Source organism: Phyllobates terribilis, unplaced genomic scaffold (genome assembly GCF_046119375.1).
Source record: "Phyllobates terribilis strain yellow unplaced genomic scaffold, ASM4611937v1 Scaffold_11__3_contigs__length_659146591, whole genome shotgun sequence".
Taxonomy (NCBI): Eukaryota; Metazoa; Chordata; class Amphibia; order Anura; family Dendrobatidae; genus Phyllobates; species Phyllobates terribilis.
The window spans coordinates 576,665,837-576,684,315 of record NW_027362771.1 but is presented as its reverse complement, the minus strand read 5'-3'; the positions used below and the strand labels follow the sequence as shown (position 1 = coordinate 576,684,315).

The following is an 18,479-nucleotide window of genomic DNA, read 5'->3' as shown; positions in this document are numbered from 1 at the left end:
GAGTCTTGGTGAGAGAGGTAAAGAAGAACCCCAAGATCACTGTGGCTGAGCTCCAGTGATGCAGTAGGGAGATGGGAGAAAGTTCCACAAAGTCAACTATCACTGCAGCCCTCCACCAGTCGGGCATTTATGGCAGAGGGGCCCGACGGAAGCCTCTCCTCAGTGCAAGATATATGAAAGCCCGCATAGAGTTTGCTCAAAAACACATGAAGGACTCCCAGACTATGAGAAATAAGATTCTCTGGTCTGATGATACGAAGATAGAACTTTTTGGTGATAATTCTAAGCGGTTTGTGTGGATAAAACCAGGCACTGCTCATCACCTGCCCAATACAATCCCAACAGTGAAACATGGTGGTGGCAGCATCATGCTATGGGGGTGTTTTTCAGTTGCAGAGACAGGACGACTGGTTGCAATTGAAGGAAACATTAATGCGGCCAAGTACAGAGATATCCTGGATGAAAACCTCTTCAAGAGTGCTCTGGACCACAGACTTGGCCGAAGGTTCACCTTCCAACAAGACAATGACCCTAAGCACACAGCTAAAATAACAAAGAAGTGGCTTCAGAACATTCTTGACTGGCCAAGCCAGAGCCCAGACCTAAACCCAATTGAATATCTCTGGAGAGACCTGAAAATGGCTGTCCACCAATGTTCACCATCCAACCTGGCGGAACTGGAGAGGATCTGCAAGGAAGAATGGCAGAGGATCCCCAAATCCAGGTGTGAAAAATTTGTTGCATCATTCCCAAGAAGACTCATTGATGTACTAGCTAAAAAGGGTGCTTGTACTCAATACTGAGCAAAGGGTCTGAATACTTATGACCATGTGATATTTCAGTTTTTCTTTTTGAATAAATTTGCAAAAATTTCTACATTTCTGTTTTTTTTCAGTCCAGATGGGGTGCAGAGTGGACTTTAATGAGAAAAAAATGAACTTTTTAGAATTTACCAAATAGCTGCAATGAAACAAAGAGTGAAAAATTTAAAGGGGTTTGAATACTTTCCGTACCCATTGTATATGTCCTCATTCTATCACAGCCAAAAACATAACAATATGGCTTCAATATTATATTCTTTGTGATACATATATATATACATTTACATTTGTCCACATTTGACATACTTTTTTTCCCCACTGTATTTAGTCAGCCACCAATTGTGCAAGTTCTCCCACTTAAAAAGATGAGAGAGGCCTGTAATTGCCATCATAGGGAGACCTCAACTATGAGAGACAAAATGAGAAAACAAATCCTGAAAATCACATTGTCTGATTTGGAAAAAAAAAATTTTCAAATTTTGGTGGAAAATAAGTATTTGGTCAATTACAAAAGTTCATCTCAATACTTTGTTATATATCCTTTGTTGGCAATGACAGAAGTCAAACGTTTTCTGTAAGTCTTCACAAGGTTGGCACACACTGTTGCTGGTATATTGGCCCATTCCTCCATGCAGATCTCCTCTAGAGCAGTGATGTTTTGAGGACACTCGTACACTTTGCAGACTAGTGTGGGGACATCTGTGGAGGCCATTATACAGTGTGGGGGCTAATGCGGTGGCTATTATACACCATGGAAGCTAATAAGGGGGCCATTATACAGCCTGGGGGCTAATGTGGGAGCCTTTATACACTTTTGGATACTAATGTGGGGGCCATTATACTGTTTGGGGACTAGTGTGGGGACTTTTGTGGAGGCCATTATACAGTGTGGGCAAATACGGTAGCTATCATATAGCATAGAAGCTAATATGGGGCCATTATACAGTTTGGGGGCCTTTATACACTTTGTGGGCCAATGGGGGGCCATTATAAAGTTTGGGGACTAGTGTGGGGACTTCTGTGGAGGCCACTATACAGTCTAGGAGCCATTATGCAGTGTGGGTTTTACTGTGGGGGCCATGATACTGTGTTTTGGGGGAGCAGTGGGGACATAATACTCTGTATAAGGGAGCTATGGGCCCAACATACTGTGTATAGAGGAGCTGTACATTGGGTGACTCAATGGACATCATTAAATGTTATGTGGGCACTTAGGAAATATTATTGTTATAGGGGCGCACTTGGAGTATTGTAGGCATCAATGGGGCAAAATGTGGACAATGCTTTCTAGGGCACTTGCACAGGGCATTACTATTTTCTAGGGGGAAATTTTACCATCTAGAGGGCACAAAGAAGGCATTGTTAAAATGTAAGGGGCACAGTGGTGGCATTACTATGTGGGACAGTAAGCGGAGAGCTGTTGTTGTGCCATAGAGCAGGTGCAGTAATAGGGACACATGCAGCTCAGCATTGGGGTATCAGCAGGATGAGGAGTTTGTGCAGGTTGGGAAAAGATGGGGATTGTGATGGAAATGTGAGAAGTCAAATGTGTCTTTGTTGTAATCTCTGCAGAGTCGTGCCTGGAAGAAGTTGTCATGTCGGTCTGGGCCAGATGGAAAAGATTGGAAAAATAAAGAACTCCATCAGAAAGAACGTCATTGGTAAGTTACTATATATAACTGTATTGTAATCCCTTACATGCAGGATTGGTATCTACCACTATACAGTATGTTCACCATATGGTGGTAATATCAGTGTTGATCTTTGTGTAGAGATTTATTTTTAGTATCAGCACGGTTATCTGCTGAGGTTCTTCTAAACCTACAATCAGGGTGTGCCATAGTAGTTGTAATCAGTTAGCGGCCCACTCAGACATTTTGCTTCCTCCCCTGAGCTGAACCTCTAGTTACGACTCTGGTTACCATAATATTAGCAATAAGACCTTTAACAAGCAAGAACATATCTTCCATCTGAGTGTAACACAGGTGCCGGAATGCAGCGCACAGAGACACCAGGCGGGAACAGTCAGGGATTGATATAACCACTTTATATGTATAACAAATATTATGCAAGTGGGTTAGTAACAGGCATAATAAACAACAACTTGGAATAACAATAAGAAATAGTTTCAGCGAATAACGGTAAAGTTCTTTGCAAAAGTGTGATGCACCCAGTCGTGGGAGTCACCTCTTGAGTTCTCTTTGTATGGCCCTAGCGGGGGTCACCGGTTATTCCCACTAGACTGCAAGTCTCTTCCGGATGGAGTCTATCAGATCCCGCTTAGCCTCCCACACACCAACCGGCCCCCTCCCAACCTGAAGTCCTAATCCCAACTGTCACCGGTACCGGTGAGAGTTGGAAGTGACGGCCCTGTTCACTTGCGCAATCCCTCCGCGGTTGCTGACGCTTCTCTCCTGTCGCAGTCCTCTCTCAGCTCTTCTCGGCTTGACCATTGACGGTAGTCTCTGACGCTTCGGGTAAGGGGGTCCAGACCTCGGTTCTTGACAGGCGGCATCAGATCCCGGGAACTTACTCAGTGTGGGGCGCAGGCCTAACTCTGACCAATATGCGCGGGGCTCAGGGCGCTTCTGTGAGGAGTCCGGAGCCTCTCATGTGATGTCCAACTCTGGTACAGCGCCGGCCTCTGGCTGAGGCCTGTCGTCCTGGGCTCTGCTGTCCCTCTGGAGCACGTCTGCTCCACTCTGCAGCCTGGCACCAAATCTGCCTGTCTCTTGGCGCGCTAGACTTTTATATCCAGGAAATCCTTCCTGGAGGTCACCTGATCAGGTCCAGCATCTGAATTTTCTCCCCCTTCAACTCTTCTAGCATAACTTGGTTCCGCTTGATTTTGTCTGGCCAGCAGATGGCAATCTTTCCTCATCTCCAGCACATTCTGCAAGAATCCTCCTGCTGGCTCATTGCTCTCTACTACATGAGTCTGAAAGAGAGTCTTTCAACGTGAACGGCAATGCCTCTGTGAAAAGTGGAGGAAGTAGAGCTGCAAATATGAAACCATAAAGGGAATTCAAAATGGGAAGGGTTAGGGATTTGGTTCGCTTTGAAGTGTGTTTCTTGTAGTAGGCTATAGATGTTTTATTTTGTTGTTAAAAGGTTCAGAATTTGGTTATATTTTATGGGGGAATTGATGAATGTACAACAATGCCACCACGGTGGTATCAGGAGTGGATGTGTCAAGGGCTCACAAGGTGAGGGGGATACTCTAAGCCCAAGGTCTAGGTGGGCAAATGGGCCAAGGGTGTTGGTGCAGCACACAGTTGAGACAAGTAGGACACAGCAGAAAGAAGACGATTAGCAGAGGTACTCAAAGCCACAGGAAGACAGGCACCTGAGGTACTGTAAGCTGAAAGCAGACCAGCGACGGCCAGGAGATGGCAGAGGTACTGGAAGCCGCAGACGGACAGGAGACATCCTGGAAGCCACAGGCGGACACGTAGCAGAGCTTCTGGAAGACTACAGACAGGTAATAGAGGTGCCGGAAGACCGGGGATAAGCAGCAGAGGTACTGAAAGCTGCAGATGGGCTAGAGACATCTGGGGGACCACAGACAGGTAGCAGAGGTACTGGAAGCCTCAGGCAGACAGAAGAAGTCCTGTAGACTGCAGACAGCAAACTGTGCACAGACAAACTAAAAGTCTTAATACCAAGACACAGGTGTGCTTCTTGGTAGGAGAATCTCACCACATGGGAGCACACTGGGCTACTTGCAAAGCCTGATGTGAAGCACAAGAAAGTTTAGTGAAGAAAATGATGAAAAGGGTGAAGTGGTCAAAAATTATGTTGAGAAGACCAAACTTTTATATTCATATTGTGCATCTGTGTTCTCTAATAAAGCAAATGTAACATCAACTGATCTTCACTGATCTTCGAAGGAATGAAATAAGCCACACTATCTATAAACAGAGAGAAGGTGAGGGGACACTTAGCTAATTTAAATGAATTTAAATCTCCTGGTCCAGATGAATTGCATCCTAGGGTACTTAAAGAGATAGCCAGAATCTTTGAAAATTTCTGGAGTGTTCTGGAGAAGTCCCAGAACATTGGAGAAGGGCAAATATTGTATCTTCAAAAAAGGAAAGAAGATGGAGGAAATTACAGACCATTGAGCCTTACTTCTATACCAGGAAAGATCTTTAAACAAATTATTAAACAGCATATATGTAAGTACTTGAATAAGAATACAGTAATTAACCAGAGCCAGCATGGGTTTGTAGCAAACAGGTCATGCCAGACGAATCTAATTTCCTTCTATGATGGAATCACTGACTGGGTGGATCAGGGAAATGGGGGTAGATATAGTATATCTCAACTTCAGCAAAGCATTTGATAAAGTATCTCATATTATCCTTATTAAAAAAATAACTAAGTATTGGATTGACAAGGCTACAGTTAGGTGGATTCACATCTGTCTCAATGATCATACTCAAAGAGTGGTAATAAATGGTTTCACATCCAATTGGAAGAGTGCTTCAAATGGGGAAACACAAGGTTCTCTCCTGGTCCCAGTGTTGTTCTTTTTTATAAATGATCTAGATAAGGGAACTGAAGGTAAACTAATAAAATTTGCAGGCGATGCAAAGCTAGGAGGGATAGCGAACACTAGAGAAGGCAGAGAAAGAATTGAGAAGGATCTAGATAAGCTTGAATAATGGGCAGCGACTAATAGAATGGTATTTAATAGGGAGAAATGCAAAATTCTACATCTAGGCAAGAAAAACGAAAATTCCATCTACAGAATGGGAGGAATAGAACTAAGCAACAGCACGTCTGAAAAAGACTTAGGTATACTAATAGATCACAGACTGAACATGTGTCAACAGTGTGATGCAGCGGCAAAAGAGGTAAACACAATTCTGGGATGTATTAAGAGAAGAATAGAGTCTAGATCACAAGAAGTAATTATCCCCCTCTACTCCTCCTTGGTCAGACCTCATCTGAAATACTGTGTCCAGTTCTGGGCACCACATTTTAAAAAAGACATTGAAGAACTGGAGCAAGTTCAGAAAAAAGCTACCAGGATGGTGAGCGGACAGCAAACTATGTCCTATAAGGTACGGTTGAAGGATCTGGAAATGTTTAGCTTGCAAAAATGAAGGCTAAGAGGAGACTCAATAGCTGTTTGCAAATATCTGAAGGGACGTCACAGTGTAGAGGAATCATCCTTATTCTCATTTGCACATGGAAACATGAGAAGCAATGGGATGAAACTGAAAGGGAGAAGATATCTAATCTGTATTAGAAAAAAACTTTTGGGCAGTGAGGGTGATCAATGAGGGGAACAGGCTGAGAGGTTTTGAGTTCTCCTTCAATGGAAGTCTTCAAACAGAAACTGGATAGACATCTGTCTGAGATGGTTTAGTGAATCCTGCATTGAGCAGGGGGTTGGGCACGATGACCCTGGAGGTCCCTTCCAACTCTAACAATCTATGATTCTATGATTCCAAAATGTAACAGGTGAGGAATTCCAAAGTAGTGAATCATCCTGTATTTGAGTACAGAGATCAACAGTATGGAGAATGGTAAGAAAACATCATATAAACAACATAGCAATTATACTTTCTGACATACAGTGATGTAAGGAGACCGGATGTTGCACTAACTTGTATGAGAAAGGATGTCAAGGGCTTCTACTCTAAGGTCTGCTATTGTCTTCAAGAAACGGGATGCTTCAATGCTTGTTTTTTAGCTTTAGGAGTGGTAATTTTTCTGTTCACTGACCAGTCTCTGGTCTTCTGCAGTTGTGAGAGAATAAAGCTATCTTCTAATGGAGAAGGATCTATCTTGGGGTGATTTGCAGAATGTCCCAAGCGTTTTGGAGATCTTCTGGGGTGCGAATAGAGACTTGTTTCCCATCTTTTAGGACATTGAGGTCCAAAAAAAATAGTCGTTGATAGTTTAGTTTGTTTGCATGCAGAACATGCAGAAGAGGTCTGATCTTCCTTTTCTTTGCCAAGATGGATGTAGCGATGTCCTGGAAAAGCTGTATCAAATTATTGTCATAGGATAGTGTAGCGCCCCTGAGGGTTCGGTCGCCACAGACGTACTGCATCTCACCCAGAGGTGTGGTATCTCACTCTCAGGTAAGGAAGGAGTACTGCCCGGGACCCTAACACCTGCATCCAACACATTCCACATCAGTAGGGGCAGGGCGAGATTACTCCTAAGGGAGAGCACAGTCCCTGGTCCCTAGCTGAAGGGTGGAACTATGTAGAGGGTGTGGGTGGCGGAAGAAGATTAGATGAGCACATGAAAGGAAGTGATATAAAAGAGGGAACCATCTTGGGAAGAGAGTACAGTGTTCAGTCTGAGAGGAGAAGTGGGAGGAGCAGGAGCTCTGCTCAGGAGGAGGGCCTGAGGAGAGGCCCAGGACTGAAGAGAGAGAGAGAGAGGAGCAGGAAAGGCTCCAGGAACTAGGAAGGGACCCCAGGGGTACGGGAAGTGCTGGAGGCCACCCGTACGCCCGAATCTACCAGGAGGTGGAGGGGTCAGGCCACACAAAGGGGACCGGTCCGTCAACTAGCAGAGTACTTTATGTCTCAACTAGAAACCGGAGGCTGCAGTATTTCAAGTCCTGCAGCCAACAGTCCATATCAGTCTCACCAAGAAGGTAGCCATAGAGGATCCAGGGGACGGAACAGACGTGGCCCGACAAGGCCCACGGGTACCGGATTGGAACACTAGGTGTGAGGTGTAGGAAGACGGCCAGAGAGAGAGAACACACAGAAGGGGGTCCCGCTAAGTACTCCAGAGATATCTGGGGGTTGGCTGAACCCCTCCCTGAGCAAGCGCAGCACGACAAGGGAAGTTACACCGGTACCTGTAACTTGGATTGCAACAACCGTGAGTAAAGACCCTGAAGACTGCACCCCACTGTCTCTGTGATTATTATCTGAACCATCACCCCTGCACTACAACGCCCAGCATCACCTATAACATCTACAACATCTCTACACTGCCCTGGAGTTAAGCTCTGCCTGTGGAGAGGTGAACCAACATCAGCTCCAGAGGTTCTGCACAGCAGCGGCGGCTCCATATAGCCGCATACCACAGGTGGCGTCACAAACTATATATACAAAAACTATAAATCCCCTGTAAATATTCCCCTTTTGATTGACCGCCCTGGGTCACGGATCGGGTCACCACTACTGTGACATCTCCCCTAGCAACGACCGGCCCGGCACCGCGTACCCCACGGCCCAGGGGGCGCGTCATATTTGGCGTCATGAACAGGATATGAACCAACCTGTTATCACCGGGTATTGTGCGCCTAGAGACTGTGTTCTATACAGAATGTGGCGCCTACCCCAGAAGAACGGGCGCCATTGTGTGCGAGCCAAAAGACAACAAGAAACCGCCTCCCATCGTGGGCCGGGTTCCAGAATGGCGCCAAAAGCGAGGCCCGCCCCGAGCAACAGTGACCATGTATGTGGATGTGTCCATCAAGCTGGGGGGGCCACCCCAAGGTGGGTCCGACAGCAAGTTGCCATGGAACCGCCCCCGAAAGGGGAGAGGAGAAAAGAAACCTAGGAGACAGGGCGGAGTCTCCGGCAGTCTAGACAGACCGCACCCGGCAGGCAAGATGGAGAGTCAGGAGCCAGCTCCTGTCCAAGGCCGGCAGCGGTCAGCAACGCCTCTCACCCTGGAGGAGGCAATGGCAGAGCTATCCCTGGAGGATACCGAATTCCTCCAGGCTGAAATCCAGGAGCTAGGCCGGAGGATGGAGAGGGCCCAGCAGGACGCCATTGCCGGCTGGAAAAAGGAGCTGCTGGAGAAGCTGATGATCCGGCAGCAGCCAGCGCTGCACTCCACCAGCAGCGTCCCAGCCCTGGAGGAGCCTGAACGGAGCCAGGAGGCAGAGGACGGCACCAGCGCGGCCACGGGAGCAGGTAAGGAGATACTCCCTGTCCCGGGCGCTGAGAGTGCTGACCTGCTCCTGGGCTCCCTGGCGGAACTTCCGATCCAGGGCGCCTGCTCCACCAACCTACTCCTGGGGCCCCTGGCGGCACCTCTGATCCCGGGTGCCTGCTCTGCCGATCTGCTCCTGGGCCCCCAACCGGAGCCACCTACCCCCGCACCCGAGTGGGTATACGGAAGCACCACCTACGACTGGTCTGCTAAATATGAAGACCAGCAAGGACCCCCTCCGACACCTGCACTCCCGGTTGTCTGCCCAGAAGGAGAGGAGTTTCGGTGGGACAACCGGGAGGGGGACCTAATGGGGTTCCCGTGGGAAATGCAGACCCAGGCCCGCAGGAGGGAAGAGCACTGCAGGAGGGAGCTCTTGCAGTTGGAGAAGGAGCGTCACGACCGGCAGGTGCGGTGGGAACAGATGGAGGCCCGGAACATGACGGCTAAAACCCGGGCCCGCAAGGCGAGAGCTGCCACCACAAGTCCCCGTCTGGAGGGGATAGTCGTCAAATTTGATCTGGACGCTGGGTGGGGCTTTGTGAGGGAGCTGCACACCGATCAGGACATTTTCGTCACCCGGCGGGATGTAGAACCCCACCTCCAACAAGGTCATCCCGGCCGAGACCTTTACCCCAGCGACTGTCACCTTTACCCGCCACAAGGGCGAGCGCGGGGGGAATGCCCCCAAGCGTACCAAGTGGCAAAAAGGAGACACATTTCCCTGCAGTACGAGGCTGAAGACCCGGCTGGGTCAGCCTGCAGGAACCAGGAGTTCCCCCGGAGGGAGCACACCTGTTAAACTGTTTGTTGAAAAAGACTGTCTATAGTTACCAGGAAGGGTACAACTCTGCCAGTTTACAAAGTTAATTTGTGTGCTTTAAAGTTTTATAGTTACCCGTTTAAAAGAACTGTCAGGTTATGGACGGTGAATAACCAAAAAACTTTCTGTTGTACATAGTTGCACTTCTTAAAGTGCCCCTTATTGGTTTTATACATACAAAAGTGATCGCAGAACAAAAACCTGTTTGGCGTGGCCGAAGACGTGGTCCAACACCTGGATCACCTATGCCCTGCAGCCATGCCCAGGGCCTACGTTGAGGTTTTCGGGCGGGTCCCTCATGTTCACCAAGTTGCACCTTTGTCAGTGACATGGACACCCGGTTGCAGATCACGCTGTAACCTGATAAAAATGTTTTATGTGAGAAATGTTTTATGAGAGAAATGCTTTATGAGTGCAAAAAAAAAAAAAAAAGTGTTCTCTAAAAAGTTTTATAATGTTTTAATAAGGAAAATGAAACGTATAAGGGAATGTGCCTCCCATAAAAGGAAGAAATGTTATGTTTATGATCTTATATGCGAATGCATTCTAAAAATTGCATGTCAGTAAAATACCCTGTTTTTACTCTGTTACAGCCTGCGGATGTGCTGTGTTTTACCAGGGGGTATGTGGCGCCCCTGAGGGTTCGGTCGCCACAGAGGTACTGCACCTCACCCAGAGGTGTGGTATCTCACTCTCAGGTAAGGAAGGAGTACTGCCCGGGACCCTAATAATAATAATAATAGTTTATTTTTATAATAATAATAATAATAATAGTTTATTTTTATAGCGCCAACATATTCCGCAGCACTTTACAAATTTTAGGGGGGACTTATACAGACAATACAGAATAAGCATATCTCATATCGAACGGAGTGAGGGCCCTGCTCGCGAGCTTACAGTCTATGAGGAAGTGGGGGAGACACAAAAGGTAAAAAGTACATATATTGTATAATGCAGCCTTGATTTACTGAATAGGATAAATAATAATACATGGACTGGTCGCCAGCCAGTATGTGTGCAGTCCTGACAGAGGCTTTTATGTGCATGGTTGGTTTGAACCCGAAGTTGAAGAAGATTTTAATATGGGGGAAAGCTGGGATGGACAGAGTGTGTTTAGGTGATACGCCAGTCTAAAGAAATGTGTTTTTAGGGTTCGCTTGAAACTGTGGGTATTGGGAATTAATCGAACTGTCCTGGGTAGTGCATTCCAGAGAATTGGCGCAGCACGCGAGAAATCTTGGAGACGGGAGTGGGAAGTTCGGATTATGGAGGATTTTAGTTTCAAGTCATTTGCAGAACGGAGGGCACGTGTAGGGTGGTAGACTGAGACAAGGGAGGAGATGTAGGGGGGTACTGAAGCATGGAGCGCTTTGTGGGTAAGCGTGATAAGTTTAAAACGAACTCTATATTGGATGGGCAACCAATGCAATGACTGGCACAGGGAAGAGGCATCTGAGTAGCGGTTGGCGAGGAATATGATCCTGGCTGCTGCGTTCAGGACGGATTGGAGAGGGGAGAGTTTAGTAAGAGGGAGACCGATTAGTAGAGCGTTGCAATAGTCAAGACGAGAATGAATAAGAGCGACAGTAAGAGTTTTTGCCGAGTCAAAGGTGAGAAAAGTCCTGATTCTTGAGATGTTTTTGAGGTGTAGATGACATGAACGAGCGAGTGATTTGATGTGAGGAGTGAAAGAAAGATCTGAATCAAAAATGACCCCAAGACAGCGGGCTTGTAGCTGGGGAGTAATGGTTGAGCCACAAACGGAGATGGCAATATCGGGCACAGGTAGATTAATGGAGGGAGGAAAGACGAGTAGTTCAGTTTTTGACAGATTCAGTTTTAGGTAGAGGGAGGACATAGTGTTAGACACAGCAGAAAGACAATCACTGGTCTTTTGTAGTAATGCAGGGGTGATGTCCGGAGCAGAGGTGTATAATTGGGTGTCATCAGCATAGAGATGGTACTGAAAACCGAATCTACTGATTGTTTGTCCAATAGGAGCGGTGTATAAGGAGAAAAGAAGGGGGCCTAGGACTGATCCTTGAGGAACCCCGACAGTAAGAGGAAGTAGGGAGGAGGAGGAGCCGGCAAAAGACACAGAGAAGGAGCGGTCAGAGAGATAAGAGGAGAACCAGGAGAGAACCGTGTCCTTGAGGCCAATAGTGCGGAGCATAGTGAGGAGGAGCTGGTGGTCCACAGTGTCAAATGCTGCAGAGAGATCCAGGAGAATCAGCAGGGAGTAGTGACCATTAGATTTAGCTGTTAGTAGATCATTAGAGACTTTAGTGAGGGCAGTTTCAGTAGAATGTAAAGAGCGGAAACCAGATTGTAAAGGGTCAAGAAGAGAGTTGTCTGAGAGATAGCGGATTAGACGGGAGTGGACCAGGCGTTCCAGGAGTTTAGAGATAAAGGGAAGATTGGAAACAGGTCTGTAGTTGGCCTTGCAGTTCTGGTCGAGGGATGGTTTTTTAAGTAATGGTTGTATGCTGGCGTGTTTAAAAGAAGAGGGAAAGATACCAGATGAGAGGGAAAGGTTGAAAATTTTAGTTAGGTGAGAGGTGACAGCTGGAGCAAGGGACTGAAGGAGATGTGAGGGAATAGGGTCGCTGGTGCAGGTGGTAGGGCGAGAAGATGCAAGGAGCCTGATCACTTCATCTTCCGTGACTGGTTCGAAGTCAGAAAATGAGCAAGATACAATGTGGCGGGGGGGAGCATGCATAACATTTGGGGATTGGGAGAAAATTTCCTGTCGGATATGGTCAATTTTTTCTTTGAAATAGTTAGCCAGATCGTCAGCGCTGAGGTCGGTGGTCGGGGCCTGTGCTGTTTGATTGAGGAGAGAATGAAACGTGTCAAAGAGTCGTTTAGGATTATTGGAAAGTGAGATGATGAGGTTGTTAAAGTAGGTTTGTTTGGAGAGGTGAAGGGCAGAGTTATATGTTTTCAGCATAAATTTATAGTGGAGGAAATCTTCGGGCAGATTTGATTTTCTCCACAGCCGTTCAGCGCACCTGGAGTACCTCTGGAGAAGACGTGTTTGAGGCGTGTGCCAGGGTTGTCGCCGTCTATGCCGAATTGTTCTTTGTGTAGGAGGTGCGGCTTCATCCAGGGCGCATAGCATTATTTTGTTATAATGCTTCAATGCAGATTCGGGACATGAGAGGGAGGAGATTGGGGCCAATGATGATTGCAACCTTTTTATAAATTTCTGGGTGTTAATGGCGCGTAAATTTCTATAAGTGTGGACGGTGGGAGTGTCTTGAGTAAAGTCACAGTTCTTGACAGAGAATGAAAGAAGATTATGGTCAGAGAGTGGAAGGGGAGAGTTAGTAAAGTCATGTACTGAGCAAAGCCGGGAGAAGATCAGGTCCAATGTGTTCCCGTCCTCATGTGTAGGAGAATTAGCAAGCTGTGAAAGGCCGAAGGAGGAGGTTAATGATAAAAGATGCGTGGCAGATGGGGAAAGAGGATCGCCAATTGGGATGTTAAAGTCTCCCATGATTATCGTGGGGATGTCGCAGGATAGAAAATTTGTAAGCCAGGCAGCAAAGTGATCCAGGAATTGACGGGGGGGACCTGGGGGGCGATAGACAACCGCCACTCGCAGGGAGAAGGGCCGGTAGAGTCTGACTGTGTGGGCCTCAAAGGACGGGAAGATAAGGGAGGGTACAGGGGGGATAACCTGAAAAGTACATTTTGTTGAAAGAAGCAGACCAACACCTCCACCTGATCTGTTGTCAGGTCGCGGGGTATGAGAGAAATGTAGGCCACCATAGGAGAGAGCTGCAGCGGCGGTGGTGTCCGACTGCTGGATCCAGGTTTCAGTGAGAGCCAGAAGGTTGAGGGAATTAGAGAGGAAAAAGTCATGGATGTAAGAGAGTTTATTACAAGCTGAGCGTGCATTCCAAAGGGCACAGTTGAATGAGACAGAAGATATGCAGGGAATATTAATGAGATTAGCAGGGTTTCTGAATGTAACAGGGAAAGAGTTAGTGTTATTATTACTGGAGGGTCCTGGGTTGGGAGAAATATCACCTGCGACTAATAGAAGGAAGATACAGAGAGTGAGCAGATGATTGAGTGATTTGTGAGAGCGTTTCCTGCGTTGTATGGTGGGAATGAATGGATCTGCGTGGTATAACATTGTGAAGAGAGCATGACAACTGTACATAGGAGAAGAGAGGAGTGAGGGATTAATATGGATGAAGTGTGCCGCATTTGTGGGAGAACGGTGAATGTGGATGATTGTAGCAACCAGAAAATAAATGGCACAGATACAAATGGTGATTACTGTTTGCCAAAAAGATGACCTGGAAGCAAGTTTGTTTAATTGTCTTGCATGTCTTACCTGTCTCCTGCCCTGTCCAACTGCATCCAACACATTCCACATCAGTAGGGGCAGGGCGAGATTGCTCTTAAGGGAGAGCACAGTCCCTGGTCCCTAGCTGAAGGGTGGAACTATGTAGAGGGTGTGGGAGGAGGAAGAAGATTAGGGGAGCACATGAAAGGAAGTGATATAAAAGAGGGAACCATCTTAGGAAGAGAGTTCAGTGTTCAGTCTCAGAGGATAAGTGGAAGGAGCAGGAGCTCTGCTCAGGAGGAGGGCCTGAGGAGAGGCCCAGGACTGAAGACAGAGAAAGGAGCAGGAAAGGCTCCAGGAACTAGGAAGGGACCCCAGGGGTACGGGAAGTGCTGGAGGCCACCCGTACGCCCCAATCTACCAGGAGGTGGAGGGGTCAGGCCACACAAAGGGGACCGGTCCCTCAACTAGCAGAGTACTTTATGTCTCAACTAGAAACCGGAGGCTGCAGTATTTCAAGTCCTGCAGTCAACAGTCCATATCAGTCTCACCAAGAAGGTAGCCATAGAGGACCCAGGGGACGGAACAGACGTCGCCCGACAAGGCCCGCGGGTTCCGGATTGGGACACTAGGTGTGAGGTGTAGGAAGACGGCCAGAGAGAGAGAACACACAGAAGGGGGTCCCGCTAAGTACTCCAGAGATATCTGGGGGTTGGCTGAACCCCTCCCTGAGCAAGCGCAGCACGACAAGGGAAGTTACACCGGTACCTGTAACTTGGATTGCAACAACCGTGAGTAAAGACCCTGAAGACTGCACCCCAGTGTCTCTGTGATTATTATCTGCGCCATGACCCCTGCACTACAACGCCCAGCATCACCTATAACATCTACAAGAGCTCTACACTGCCCTGGAGCTAAGCTCTGCCTGTGGAGAGCTGAACCAACCCTGCTGCACCAACATCAGCTCCAGAGGTTCTGCACAGCAGCGGCGGCTCCATATAGCCGCATACCACAGGTGGCGTCATGAACTATATATACAAAAACTATAAATCCCCTGTAAATATTCCCCTTTTGATTGACCGCCCTGGGTCACGGACTGGGTCACCGCCACTGTGACATCTCCCCTAGCAACGACCGGCCCGGCACCGAGTACCCCATGGCCCAGGGGGCGCGTCAATAGCGATGGAGTTTCTTTTGCTTTGGTGAGAATGGCTGAGGTGTCAACAAAGCTCAGCAGGCTACAGATTAGATCTTGAAGAGAGTCTGAAGGTCTAGGCATCAGACATAGGGCTCTGTGGACTCCTTATATGGCTATGTGCCCACGATGCAGAAATGAAGCAGAAAATTTCTGCAGTATTTCTGCATCTCCCTGGCAGAAAAAACGCATGCGGATTGTACATGCGTTTTTCCTGCGTAATACATGCGGATTCACATGCGTTTCCGCAGGCGGATTGACAAGCGCTTTCCAAGCGATTTTAGCATCACTTGGAAAGTGCTTGACAACTAGGTCACACTATATAAAGCCATGAAAACAGCTTGGATTTATATAGTGTGACCTTTAGAATGGTTAAAAATAAAAAAAATAAATGTATACTTACCTTCCGATGGCCCGGGGTGTGCTGCTGCGCTCGTTCCTGGCTGCCAGGATATCGCGATGCCCTGTACTGAAGGACCTACCGTCACATGACTGTGACGTCACTGCAGGTCCTACAGTCCAACGCGATGTGTCGGCAAAGGAGAAGGAGCGCAGCGCGGGCCGCCAGAAGGTGAATATAATCTTTATTTTTTATTTTATTCTTTTTTTTACAGTTTCTATGGTACCTGGGTGTGGAGGAGAGTCTTCTGTCCTCTACACCCGGGTACCATCCGCACATTAGAACGCGCCAATAACGCAAGTACAGATGCAGTCTTGCGGAATTGGCGCGTTCTAATGCAAGTAAATGGCGGCGAAAATGCTGCGCCTCCGCAAAATTAATGGACATGCTGCGGATTTTTGAGCGCAGCATAAACGATGCGGAAAAATCCGCAGCATGGGCATTGAAAGTGCGGAATTGCATAGGGGACCATGGCAGAAGGCTTACCATGCGTTTATCATGCATTTACGCTGCGGAAATTTCCGCACCAAAAACACATGAAATACGCATCGTGGGCACACAGCCTATCACAATTTTTTCAGCTCGGCCAGACCCTACAATTGAAGAAAATATTTCTTTGGAGACTTTTCCAAGGTCTCCTGGGCAAAGGATTCAAGGATTCCCTTGATTTTCAGGTTTTTATGTCTGCTTCTGTTTTCTTGGTTTTCCAGAGCTAGAAAAGTTGAAACGAATTGGTGTTGATGGTAGAATACTTGCGCACACAGGATGCCTGCATATTCTGTGAGATCAGCTTGCAAGGTTTCAACATGGTGTCCAATTTGTTTTAGGTCAGAAAACTCATTCATTAAAGGTTTCATTGCTTGTGTCATCGTTTTTTTGAGAAATTACCTTGAAATAGGTGCTGAGTCTGCAGACTGAGACTCATTTTCAGAGTCGTCATTTATGAATTCTGAATCACAACCTGTTCATATTTCTATATTAACGCACTCATAATGTATAAAGTAGAGGTCTGGTAGTTGCTATATTCAAGTATGACCAAAAGATGGCAGCAAACTACACAGGAAATTTGTAGTATATGTAATATCTTTCTGTATTTCTCAACAGAAAGAAAAAAAAATCAGTCAATGACCCTGTCTTTTTATGTATAGGTTTCTTCTGTGGAGTGATCAAGAGAGCTTTAAAAATTAGAGTTAAATTCTTTTATAATAGAACTAGGGACTGTACAGTATATGGTTGCTTGTAGTTGCTCCCTGGCCCCTCTCAAGATGATAGATTAGGGAAAATGGCTCCAACCGGCTTGAATGCCGGAGAGAAAATTCCTAATCTTCCCAAACTAGCAAAGCGACTCACTCACCGATGGCTGTTAAGGAGAGTTTTCAAGTTGGGTAAGGCACTGGTCTCAGTTACTGCCTTCTGGGACCTCTTCCTCCCTTTGTTTTGCCCCATCATTGTGTGCAGGTCTTCTGAGCTGTGAGAGAGCTTGTTGCACCTCCGTGTGTCTGTGCGCAGCAACCAGGGAGGCTATACGTCTCTCAGCAGGTGGCCGGTAAATTGCGACCATGTGAAGGGAAAAGCACTGCTTACGTCCTCCTTTGATTCAGACCACACGTCAGGAGGAGTTCTTCACAGCTATAGGCCACAGGGAGATTCCGGGTCTCGATATCTCTCCATGGACTCCTCTAATTGATTTTTTCAATGCGTTTTGCAGCCTGGCAGGGCCTGGGATGTAGAGGGTCTCTTAAGTGAGCTCTGGCTTGCAATATCTTTAGTATAAATCAACTAAAGCAGGTCTAGGATCAGGAGCCAGGGTTGTGTGGCACCCCTGAAGGTTCAATCGCCACAGGGGTACTGCACCTCAGTTCGAGGTGTGGTATCTCCTCTTCCAAGTAAGGATGGGGCACTTCTCAGGACCCCACTTCACACTCAACACTACACCACTCCTGTCCTGAAGGGGGCCTAAATGCACCAGGGTGCTGCCCCAGCCCGGGATAGAGGAGATGGGGGGGAACCAAAGATAGGGGGAACCATGTAGTGGGTGAGGGTGGAGGACACACTTTTAGGAAACACTTATTGATTCATATTTAATCTACGGCCATCTTAGGTTCAAGGTCTTTGATTGTGGTCTTCTGCCAGGGTCCAGCAAGAGTCTGCAGCTGACTGAAGATGCACGGTCCTCGTTCTCTCCCCTTGAGGCCTAAGAAGGCCTTGGAGGGGAGCAGAGGAGATAGGCTCCACAGGCAAAAGGATCCCAGGGGGATACGGACGGAGAGGAGTCGCCACCTGTATTCTTTACTCTGGCCTAGTCAGAGGGATTCCTGCTGCAAGAGGGGTGACCGGCCCCCGATATCTGACTTTGTTACTTCACGTCTCAGTCAGAAAAGCCCGGAGGCTTAGTGGATCCCAGGGGGATACGGACGGAGCAGAGTCACCACCTGTATCTCTCACACTGCGTTTATCCAGTGGGACCCGGCCTTACACCACGTTCATACCACGCACAGTCAGGAGAAGACTTAGTGGGAGAACTTACCAAGGAGAGGAACACACACCAGAGGGGTCTCGACAGGTGCTCCTGATCTACCTGGGAAGTGCTGAACCCCCTTCCTGGTGGCCGCAGTATGCCGTGTGTAGCAGAGAGAAGCTTTGCGGCTGAAAGTTCATCTGAAAGTGAGTAAAGACCCGGATGACTTCACACACCGTCTCAGCCTGTTATTTCCTGCGTGGCACTGCACCCACCATTCCTCCTCACACTGCCCTGAGGCCTGCTCCACCTGTGGGGAGCCGTCCCATCTTAGCTGCCCATAACACCAGCCTCAGAGGACTGTTGCAGCGCTGGTGTCCATCACTGGAAACCACAGGTGGCGTAGTCGAAATACCACTCATCCTTGAAAGCCCAATATTTTTTATGTGACAGCCCTGGGCACGAAACGGGTCCAGGCCACGACTGCATCCCCGTGACACCTACACTGACCCGGCTCTGAGTAACCCCATTTCTCAGCTCAGGGAGGGCGTCACAGTTG

The 18,479-nt window shown here is 47.7% G+C and overlaps 1 long non-coding RNA gene across 1 annotated transcript in view; it reads left to right on the top strand.

Annotated features, from left to right (window-relative positions):
* Nucleotides 1-2,427: 2,427 nt before the first annotated feature.
* Nucleotides 2,428-18,479, top strand: part of LOC141165346 (uncharacterized) — a 36,291-nt gene continuing 20,239 nt past the window's right edge. The window contains exon 1 of the long non-coding RNA XR_012251147.1: nucleotides 2,428-2,482. This is a non-coding gene — a long non-coding RNA (uncharacterized lncRNA). The remainder of the gene's footprint in view (nucleotides 2,483-18,479) is intronic.